Below are 12,186 nucleotides of genomic sequence, written 5' to 3' on the forward strand. Positions count from 1 at the left end.
CTTGTGATATTAATACTGCTTTGCTGAATCTTGTTATGAAAGACCAATTTTCCGGTACTCCTAATGAGGATGCAGCATCCCATCTTAATACCTTCGTGGAATTATGCAATATGCAAAAGAAAAAAGATGTGGACAATGATGTGGTCAAGTTGAAATTATTTCCATTTTCCTTCCGTGATTCTGCAAAATTTTGGTTCTCTTCTTTGCCTCGCAATAGTATGGATTCTTGGAATAAGTGCAAATATGCTTTCATCACTAAGTATTTTCCTCCCGCAAAAATTATTTCCCTTAGATCCCAGATCATGAATTTCAAGCAACTTGAACATGAGCATGTTGCACAATCTTGGGGAAGGATGAAAATGATGCTAAGGAATTGCCCAACTCATGGTTTAAATCTTTGGATGATCATACAAAATTTTTATGCGGGGTTGAATTTCCTTTCTCGTAATCTTTTAGATTCCGCCGCGTGTGTTACTTTTATGGAAATTACTTTGGGTGAAGCCACCAAATTGCTTGACAATATCATGGCAAATTATTCACAATGGCATACCAAAAGGGCTCCTACTAGTAAAAAGGTTAATTCGGTTGAAGAAATTTCTTCTTTGAGTGAAAAAGTTGTTGCTCTTGTGAAATTGGTTTCTAGTGGAAGTGATCCTATTGATATTAATGATATTCCTTTGTCCACTTTGATTGAGCAAAATAGTGATGCCATTGATGTGAATTTCATTTCTAGAAATAATTTCAACAACAATGCTTATAGAGGTAATTTTAATCCTAGGCCTTTTCCTAGTAATTCCTCTAATAATTATGGTAATTCCTATGGAAAACAATCTTATAATAATAATAGGAACACCTCTGATCTTGAGAATAATATTAAAGAATTTATCAACACGCAAAAAGTTTTCAACACTTCCATAGAAGAAAAGTTGAATAAGATTGATGATTTGTCTAGAAGTGTTGATAGAATTGCTCATGATGTGGAAAATCTCAAGATGAAAATTTGTGTGCCTAAAGTTGATGAATCAATTAAAGCTCTTTATGTTTCTATGGATGAAATTAAGAAAAGAACTGCTATACTTAGAGCTAAAAGAGAATTTTTAGAAAAAGCGTTTTCTAGTGATTTCTTTCGCAAAAGTGATGAAGATCTTAAAATGATTGGTGTTTCTTCTAATGATTCCTTGTTTAGTAAAGTTAATATTGATAAAAAAAAGGGACTGGAGAAGACTCAACTTTAGGTAGAAGGTGTCCCAATACTTCGGAGGGTGAAAATCTTGTTGAATAATTGATGAAAGTGGCTTTGAAGAGGTCAAAACTTTAGCTAGTGATGTGCCCACTCTTTTGGATCACATAGACTTTAATTATGATAGTTTCTCTTTGATTGATTGTATTTATTTTTTCCAATCCATTATAAATTCACCCCATACTTATGAACAAAATAAAGCTTTTACTAAACATATTGTCTATGCTATGATGAAAGCTCTTGAAGAAAAATTGGAATTATAAGTTTCAATTCCTAGAAAATAGCATGATGAATGGGAACCTACTATCAAAGTCAAGATTAAAAATTATGAGTGTTTGCTTTGTGTGACTAGGGTGCTAGTGTTTCTACAATTCCGAAATCTTTATGTGATGTGTTTGGTCTTACCGATCTTGAATCATGCTCTTTAAATTTGCACTTGGCGGATTCTACTATTAAAAAGCCTATGGGAAGAATTAATGATGTTCTTATTCTTGCAAATAGGAATTATGTGCCCATAGATTTTATTGTTCTTGATATTGATTGCAATCTGTCTTGTCCAATTATTCTTGGTAGACCATTTTACGCACTATCGGTGTTGTGATTGATATGAAAGAAGGCAATATTAAGTTCCAATTTCCTTTGAGGAAGGGTATGGAACACTTTCCTAGAACTAGAATTAAGCCACCCTATGAATCAATCATGAGGGCATCTTATGGAGAGGTGCCGCAGTTGCTCTGGTCTCGTTCAGGTCTATGCAGCGGCCGGAGTCGAGGAAGCTGACGAGTTCGGCGGCGGCGGTGCTCAAGCGTGCAGGTGTGTCGCGAAGGGAGAGGTTGAAGATGAGAAGGAGAAGGGGGAAATGGAAAGGCTGTCAGACCCTATTTATAAGGAAAGGGTCAATAGGCGGGCGCAAGAAACGAGGAGGCCAAAGAATGATTATCTAGCCGCTTGGACGCCTCGATTTTCGGGATGGTTAATTAAAGATAAGGATTCGTTAAGATATGCTGGGTATCGTGCAAAATTAATGACAAATGACATCATGGCGGGTTTTCGTAATTCCAGGAGATGATGTCATGGCGGGTTGCGCTATCTTGCGGGGAACAAGTGAAGAAAGTTTTTCTAAGTGTTGAAGGTTGACATGAACAAGTTCAAATCAACCTGGGGCCTAATGTAGGGGACATAACTATTGGATTAACCCACCTAGGAGGGGCCGGGTTAAGCCATGGCGGTCTATCAAGACAAAGCCCATAAAGATGTTGCAGATGGCGGTTCACTATGAAGACTCGTTAAAAGGCCCAGAGCCCAGAGGCGGCTTAAAGCCCATAAGTGTAAACTGCCATATATGTATGACTTGTATTGTAAGGCATGTGTATTTGGTCACCAAGTCAGACACGTTGTTATGAACCAACCGGGAATCTGTAAGCTGCTGGGCATTAACCTGTGTATATAAAGGGACAACCCAGCGGTGGCTTAGGGCAAGAGATAGCAAATTGAGAACTAGATCAAGCGTATTCTCTCCCTGGTAATCGAGACATAAGCAATACCACCTCAAACTGTATTAGGTCTTTACCTTCACTGTAAGGGGCCGAAGTAGTATAAACTCCTTATGAACTTTGTCCTGTTTAACCCCTTTAATCTAACCCTGTTGCGATGGCTCCACGACTAAGTCCTTCTGCTAGGACATCTGCCTCGACAATTCCACGACAAAAGGGACTGGTCACTGGAAGCATAACTGCCCCAAGTATTTGGCGGATAAGAAGGATGTCAAAGTGAATGGTATATTTGATATACATGTTATTGATGTGTACATTACTAATGCTCGCAGTAGCGCCTGGGTATTTGATACTGGTTATGTTGCTAATATTTGCAACTCGAAGCAGGGGCTGCGGATTAAGCGAAGATTGGCTAAGGACGAGGTGACGATGCACGTGGGAAATGGTTCCAAACTCGATGTGATCGCCGTCGGCATGCTACCTCTAGATCTACCTTCGGGATTAGTTTTAGACCTGAATAATTGCTATTTGGTGCCAGCGTTCAGCATGAACATTATATCTAGATCTTGTTTGATGCGAGACGGTTATTCATTTAAATCAGAGAATAATAGTTGTTCTATTTATATGAGTACTATCTTTTATGGTCATGCACCCTTGATGAGTGGTCTATTTTTAATAAATCTTGATAGTAGTGATACACATATTCATAGTATTGAAGCCAAAAGATATAAGTTTAATAATGATAGTGCAACTTATTTGTGTAACTGCCGTTTAGGTCGTATTGGTGTAAAACGCATGAAGAAACTCCATGTTGATGGGCTTTTGGAATCACTTGATGCTTGCGAACCATGCCTCATGGGCAAGATGACTAAGACTCCGTTCTTCGGAACAATGGAACGAGAAATAGACTTATTGGAAATTATACATACTGATGTATGCAGTCCGATGAGTGTTGATGCTCGTGGCGGGTATCGTTATTTTCTGACCTTCACAGATGATTTGAGCAGATATGTGTATATCTACTTGATGAAACATAAGTCTGAAACATTTGAAAAGTTCAAAGAATTTCAGAGTGAAGTGGAAAATCATCATAACAAGAAAAATAAGTTTCTACGATCTGATCGTGAAGGAGAATATTTGAGTTATGAGTTTGGTCTTCATTTGAAACAATGCAGAATAGTTTTGCAACTCACGCCACCTAGAACACCATAGCGTAATGGTGTGTCCGAACAGCGTAACCGCACTTTATTAGATATGGTGCAATATATGATGTCTCTTACTGAATTACCACTATCGTTTTGGGGTTATGATTTAGAGACAACTGCATTCACATTAAATAGGGCACCATCGAAATCCATTGAGACGACACCTTATGAACTGTGGTTTGGCAAGAAACCCAAGTTGTCGGTTCTTAAAGTTTCGGGCTGCGATGCTTATGTGAAAAAGCTTCAACCTGATAAGCTCGAACCCAAATCGGAGAAATGTGTCTTCATAGGATACCCAAAAGAGACTACTGGGTACACCTTCTATCACAGATCCGAAGGCAAGATATTCTTTGCTAAGAATGGATCCTTTCTAGAGACGGAGTTTCTCTCAAAAGAAGTGAGAGGGAGGAAAGTAGAACTTGATGAGGTAGCTGTACCTGCTCCCTTATTGGAAAGTAGTTTATCACAGAAATCAGTTCCAGTAATTCCTACACCAGTAAGTGAGGAAGCTAATGATGATGATCATGAAACTTCTGATCAAGTTAGTACCGAACCTTGTAGGTCAACCAGAGTAAGACCCGCACCAGCGTGGTACGGTAATCCTGTTCTGGAAGTCATGTTACTTGACCATGATGAACCTATAAACTATGAGGAAGCGATGATGAGCTCAGATTCTGCAAAATGGCTTGAGGCCATGAAATCTGAGATGGGATCCATGTATGAGAACAAAGTGTGGACTTTGGTTGACTTGCCCGATGATCAACAAGCCATAGAGAATAAATGGATCTTCAAGAAGAAAAGTGACGCTGACGGTAATATTACTGTCTACAAAGCTCGACCTTCTCACCCGTAGCGATGCTCAAGTCCGTCCGAATCATGTTAGCAATTGCCACATTTTATGATTATGAAATTTGGCAAATGGATGTCAAAACTGCATTCCTTAATGGATATCTTAAAGAAGAGTTGTATATGATGCAACCAGAAGGTTTTGTCGATCCAAAAGGTGCTAACATAGTGTGCAAGCTCCAGCAATCCATTTATGGACTGTTGCAAGCCTCTCGGAGTTGGAATATACGCTTTGATAGTGTGATCAAAGCATATGGTTTTATACAGACTTTTGGAGAAGCCTGTATTTACAAGAAAGTGAGTGGGAGCTCTTTAGCATTTCTAATATTATATGTGGATGACATATTGCTGACCGGAAATGATACTGAATTTCTGAATAGCATAAAAGGATACTTGAATAAGAATTTTTCAATGAAAGACCTCGGTGAAGCTGCTTATATATTGGGCATCAAGATCTATAGAGATAGATCAATACGCTTAATTGGACTTTCACAAAGCACATACCTTGATATAGTTTTGAAGAATTTCAAAATGGATCAAGCAAAGAAAGGGTTCTTGCCTGTGTTACAAGGTATGAAGTTGAGTCAGACTCAATGCCCGACCACTGCAGAAGATAGAGAGAAAATGAAAGTCATTCCCTATGCTTCAGCCATAGGTTCTATCATGTATGCGATGTTGTGTACCAGACCTGATGTGTGCCTTGCTATTAGTTTAGTAGGGAGGTACCAAAGTAATCCAGGAGTGGATCACTGGACAACGGTCAAGAACATCCTGAAATACCTGAAAAGGACTATGTATATGTTTCTCATTTATGGAGGTGACAAAGAGCTTGTCATAAACGGTTACGTCAATGCAAGCTTTGACACTGGTCCGGATGACTCTAAGTCACAAACCGGATACATATTTTTATTGAATGGTGGAGTTGTCATTTGGTGCAGTTCCAAATAGAGCATCGTGGCGGGATCTACGTGTGAAGCGGAGTACATAGCTACTTCGGAAGCAGCAAATGAAGGAGTCTGGATGAAGGAGTTCATATCCGATCTATGTGTCATACCTAGTGCATCGGGTCCAATGAAAATCTTTTGTGACAATACTGGTGCAATTGCCTTGGCAAAGGAATCCAGATTTCACAAGAGAACCAAGCACATCAAGACATGCTTCAATTCCATCCGCGGTCAAGTCAAGGAGGGAGACATAGAGATTTGCAAGATACATACGGATTTGAATGTTCCAGACCCGTTGACTAAGCCTCTCTCACGAGCAAAACATGATCAACACCAAGACTCCATGGGTGTTAGAATCATTACAATGTAATCTAGATTATTGACTCTAGTGCAAGTGGGAGACTGAAGGAAATATGCCCTAGAGGCAATATTAAAGTTGTTATTTATATTTCCTTATATCATGATTAATGTTTCTTATTCATGCTAGAATTGTATTAATTGAAAACTTAGCACTTGTGTGAATACATGGACAAACAGAATGTCACTAGTATGCCTCTACTTGACTAGCTCGTTAATCAAAGATGGTTAAGTTTCCTAACCATATACATGAGTTGTCATTTGATGAGCGGGATCACATCATTAGAGAATGATGTGATTGACTTGACCCATCCGTTAGCTTAGCACTATGCTCGTTTAGTTTATTGTTATTGCTTTCTCCATGACTTATACATGTTCCTATGACTATGAGATTATGCAACTCCCGAATACCGGAGGAACACTTAGTGTGCTATCAAACGTCACAACGTAACTGGGTGACTATAAAGATGCTCTACAGGTGTCTCCGATGTTGTTTGTTGAGTTGGCATAGATCGAGATTAGGATTTGTCACTCCGATTGTCGGAGAGGTATCTCTGGGCCCTCTCGGTAATGCACATCAGTAAAAGCCTTGCAAGCAATGTGAGAAAGAGTTAATTGCGGGATGTTGCATTATGGAACGAGTAAAGAGACTTGCCACTAACGAGATTGAACTAGGTATTGAGATACCGAAGGTCGAATCTCGGGCAAGTAACATACTGATGACAAAGGGAACAACATATGTTGTTATGCAGTTTGACCGATAAAGATCTTCATAAAATATGTAGGAACCAATATGAGTATCCAGGTTCTGCTATTGGTTATTGACCGGAAGTGAGTCTCGGTCATGTCTACATAGTTCTCTAACCCGTAGGGTCCTCACGCTTAACGTTCGATGACGATCGGTATTATGAGTTTATGTGTTTCGATGTACCGAAGGTAGTTCAGAGTCCCGGATGTGATCACGGACATGATGAGGAGTCTTGAAATGGTCAAGACATAAAGATCGATATATTGGAAGGCTATGTTTGGACATCGGAATGGTTCCGGATGAGTTTGGGCGTTTACCGGAGTACCGGGAGGTTATCGGAACCCCCGGGGGCTTAATGGGCCTACATGGGCTTTAGTGGAAGAGAGAGGTGAAGGCCAAGAGGAGGGGCGCCCCCCCAAGCCCAATCCGAATTGGGAGGGGGGCCGGCCCCCCTTTCCTTGCTCCCGTCTCTCCCTTCCTTCCCCCTCCTAGTAGGACTATGAAAGGGGGGAACCTACTCCTAGTAGTAGTAGGATTCCCCCTTGGGGGCACGCCCAAGGTGGCTGGCCGGCCTCCTCCTCCACCCCTTTATATACGGGGGAGGGGTGCACCCCATAGACACACAAGTTTATTGTTTAGCCATGTGCGATGCCCCCCTCCATTGAATTCCACCTCGGTCATATCGTTGTAGTGCTTAGGCGAAGCCCTGCGTCGATAACTTCATCATCACTGTCATCACGCCATCGTGCTGACTGTTGGTGTCAAAACCGGTGGATCTCGGGTACGGGGTCCTGAACTTTGTTTCTAAGGAGGATGGTAACATGATGCAGGGGACACAATGTCTACCCAGGTACGGGCCCTCTCCATGGAGGTAATACCCTACTTCCTTCTTGATTGATCTTGATGATATGAGTATTACAAGAGTTGATCTACCACGAGATCGTAGAGGCTAAACCCTAGAAGGTAGCCTATGATTATGATTGTTGTTGTCCTACGGACTAAACCCTCGGGTTTATATAGACACCGGAGGGGGCTAGGGTTACACAGAGTCAGTTACAAGGGAGGAGATCTACATATACGAATTGCCAACCTTGCCTTCCACGCAAAGGAGAGTCCCACCCGGACACGGGAAGAAGTCTTCAATCTCGTATCTTCATAGTTCAACAGTTTGGCCAAAGTATATAGTCCGGCTGTCTGAGGACCCCCTAATACAGGACTCCCTCAGTAGCCCCTGAACCAGGCTTCAATGACGATGAGTCCGGCGCGTAGATTGTCTTCGGCATTGCAAGGCGGGTTCCTTCTCCGAATACTCCATAGAAGATTTTGAACACAAGGATCGTGTCCGGCTCTGCAAAAAAAATTCCACATACCACCGTAGAGAGTATATTATTCCACAAAACTAATCTGCTGACAACTTCTATAATGTGACATCACGCTATGGCCCTGTCATTATTCGAACCGTTTTTCTCAACCAGCTGCTGCACATATTGCGAGGCGGTTTTCTTGGCATGTCTTGTTGAAGCAGAGATCATGTCCCCTTATCACGGGATTCTCATCAATACGGGTGTGGGCAACCCAACCGCGCCATCAATCACGACGCTTGGGGAATAAGCGAGTTTACCAGGCAAGTGGGGAGGCGCAGAATCCCTGCCGCCTTTATAAGGGGATAAGGACTCCCTTCCGCACCCACGCTTTCTTCTTCTCGATCCATTCACCTTCGCCTAAGCTCCAGTGCCCGAGCGTTCATCTTCTCCGCCCACAAAGGTATTCCGAAAATGTCCGGATCCGGAGCAGGAGGCAAGTGGATGGCCTCTACCGTCCAGGAGAAGCATATCAAAAAGCTTCGGGAGGTCGGGTATCTGGCCAAAAAATCGGCCACCGTCTCCGGAACCCCAAGAGAGGGTTGTATTCCTCCCTCATTTTGTCCGCGGGCTAGGGTTTCCCCTCCACCCTTCCGTTCGCGGCATCATGTATTATTACGGGATCAATTTTCATGATCTATCCCCCAATTCCTTCCTCAACATCTCAACATTCATCATCGTGTGCGAGGCTTTTCTCCGCATCTCGCCACACTTCGGCTTATGGCTAAAGATATTTAATGTGAAGCCCAAGGTGGTGAGCGGCGAGCACGCCAAGTGCGGGGGCGCCATGGAGAGCAAGATGCCCAATGTCACATGGCCAACAGGTACTTTTAATGATTCCGTCAAAGAGTGGCAACAGCAGTGGTTTTACATTACTGAGCCGCGCGGCACGGAATGGGTTGCTGCTCCAGAGTTCCGATCCGGAGCCCCTCTAAGGCTTATGTCCTTGCCCAAGAAGGGCCTGAACTGGTCTTCGTCTGACGAACTGTCTATGCTCCAGACATGCTTTAAAGATATGGAAGACAAGAACATCGAACTTGTCAATGTAGTCTAGGTGATGTTAGTTCGCCGGATCCTTCCTTGTCAGCACCGGACTTGCAATCTATGGGAATTCGATCCGGCCAAGCACCAGATCCGGCCAATCTGGAAGGTGCTTTTCAAGTCCGAAAAATCATGGCCGGACTCGGTCGAGGACCGCGGGTATCAACTGTCCCGCCCTGCAAGCTTAGTAAGTTTTTATGCATTTTACCCACATAACCCAAGGGAAATGCTTAATGCGTTTTCCTCAACTCCCCTAGGGCTGGACGAGGAAGGCGGGGCGGATCCACTGTCCGGCCCCATTGCCCGAAGAATCGGCCGGCCCATTCTGACGAAGATGCTGGCCTTGGCGCCGTACAAGGCGCCGAAGAAGAAGACCGAGAAGGAGGCCAAAAAGACCCGGGGCGGCCTTCATCGCCGCGGCACTTCGGGCACAATATCCGAAGGATCCAACGTTCGTTCTGCCTCCGAAGAGGACGAGGAGGAGGAAGACGAATCCCCAACGGGGGAAGAAAGAAGAGGGCGGCCTCCATACACTTGGAGGCCGAGTCGCCTAAAAGGGGAAAAGCTCCTCTTCCGGAAGAGTCCACTTCCGCTGCCGACAGTAGCCCGGGTGGGATCCTAGGGCTCGTCCCTGGTGAACTCGTGAGTATAAAATCCGAACACGTTTATGCGTCCAGACTCATCATGGCATAATATTTTAACCTGAGCTATATTTTTTGTAGTCCGGCAAGGTCCCGCACCGAATGATCCTCATCAAAGGATTCGCTGAGCTTGGATGCTATAGAGAGCGGGACGCCCCCGAAGGCCCCTTCCCCCAAATATGTGCATAACACCGAGGCTTCATCCCAGAAGGACCCCCGTGAAGGAGGGGGGAAGAGATCGTGAAAGCGGCGCCTGGAGGTCAAGCTTCGGGGGCCGAACACATGGGGGAGAAGATTCCCATGGGAGTCGACGGCGGGAGCCATCTTGAATTCGGCTCCCAGCCGGACGCAATTCCGGAGACCAATACGGCTCCAGAATCAAGCAGGCGGCCTCTGTCAGTGTCAAAATCGACGGATCTCGGGTAGGGGGTCCCGAACTATGCGTCTAAGGCGGATGGTAACAGAAGGCAGGGGACACAATGTTTACCCAGGTTCGGGCCCTCTCAATGGAGGTAATACCCTACTTCCTGCCTGATTGATCTTGATGATATGAGTATTACAAGAGTTGATCTACCACGAGATCGTAGAGGCTAAACCCTAGAAGCTAGCCTATGATTATGATTGTTGTTGTCCTACGGACTAAACCCTCCGGTTTATATAGACACCGGAGGGGGCTAGGGTTACACAGAGTCGGTTACAAGGGAGGAGATCTACATATCCGAATTGCCAAGCTTGCCTTCCAGGCAAAGGAGAGTCCCACCCGGACACGGGACGAAGTCTTCAATCTTGTATCTTCATAGCCCAACCGTCCGGCCAAAGTATATAGTCCGACTGTCCGAGGACCCCCTAATCCAGGACTCCCTCAGTAGCCCCTGAACCAGGCTTCAATGACGATGAGTCCGGCGCGTAGATTGTCTTCGGCATTGCAAGGCGGGTTCCTTCTCCGAATACTCCATAGAAGATTTTGAACACAAGGGCCCGGCTCTATAAAACAAATTCCACATACCACCGTAGAGAGTATAATATTTCCACAAATCTAATCTGCTGACAACTTTTCATAATGCGACATCACGCCATGGCCCGGTCATTATTCGAACCGTTTTTCTCAACCAGCTACTGCACATATTGCGAGGCGGTTTTTTTGGCATGTCTTGTCGAAGCAGAGATCGTGCCCCCTTATCACGGGATTCTCATCAATACGGGTGTGGGTAACCCAACCGTGCCTGCCGGTATGACTCCTCGATTTTAGGCAAGTTCTGAACGGCCACGCGGAGGATGCTTGATATTCATCCTCTTTATAAAGGGGCCAAGGCCTGTCCTTTTCTTCTCGCGCTCGATCCTTCCCTTCCCCCACCTTGAGTTCCAACACCCAAGGCTCAGGCTAAGCGCTTCGGACCTTCAACCAAGTCTGGATCCAACCTTCAAGGCCGGTGGATGGCCTCTTCTGTCACAGAGGAGGACATCAAGAAGCTAAGAGAAGCCAGGTATCTGACCACCGAAATCTTGCACAGGCTGCCCGCTCAAGGGCAGGTCATCCCCACTCCCGAACCCAACGAGAGTGTCGTATTTGTTTCCCACTTCCTCCGAGGGCTAGGCTTTAGTCTTGATCCCTTTGTTAGAGGACTTATGTTCTATTACGGGCTCGATTGCCACGATCTAGCCCCAGATTCCATCCTTCACATCTTGTCGTTTATCGTCGTGTGTGAGGCCTTCCTCCGCATCACCCCACACTTCGGCTTATGGCTCAAGACCTTCAATGTGAAGCCGAAGATGATCGATAGGCGACACGCAGAATGCGGAGGTGCCATAATAAGCAAAGGCGTCGATGCTCCATGGCCAAAGGTTCCTTCCTGGAGGTGTCCAACTTATGGCAGCGGGAGTGGTTTTACATCACAGCTCCCCGAAGTACCTAAGTGGGTAGCCCCCCCCCCCCCGCCTTCTGTTCGGGCCCCCCTCCACAACTGGCATCATGGCGTCAACAAGGGGCTGGACTGGGGGCCAGTTAATGACGTGCCGACATTGCAAAGTCGCATCCATGATTTCCTCAAGAGAGATGCCATCCTTGTCAAGGTAATGCAAGTCATGCTAGTTCGTCGGGTCCTCCCATGCCAATGTCGATCTCTCTGTATGTGGGAGTTCAACCCGGAAGGACCGCAAACTATTCAGCAGTTCTTCGGCGTGACGCTCGAAGAGATGTATGGATTGTTCTTCGGATCACGAATAAAGTGTCCGGACACCACCGAGGATGCGGGTCTCAACTGCAACCATCCAGATACCCAGGTAAGTAATTCTGCGGCCGAACATGCTATC

This window comes from Triticum urartu, chromosome 3A, assembly GCF_056163025.1.
Source record: "Triticum urartu cultivar PI428250 chromosome 3A, HENAU_Tu73, whole genome shotgun sequence".
NCBI classification, from domain to species: Eukaryota; Viridiplantae; Streptophyta; class Magnoliopsida; order Poales; family Poaceae; genus Triticum; species Triticum urartu.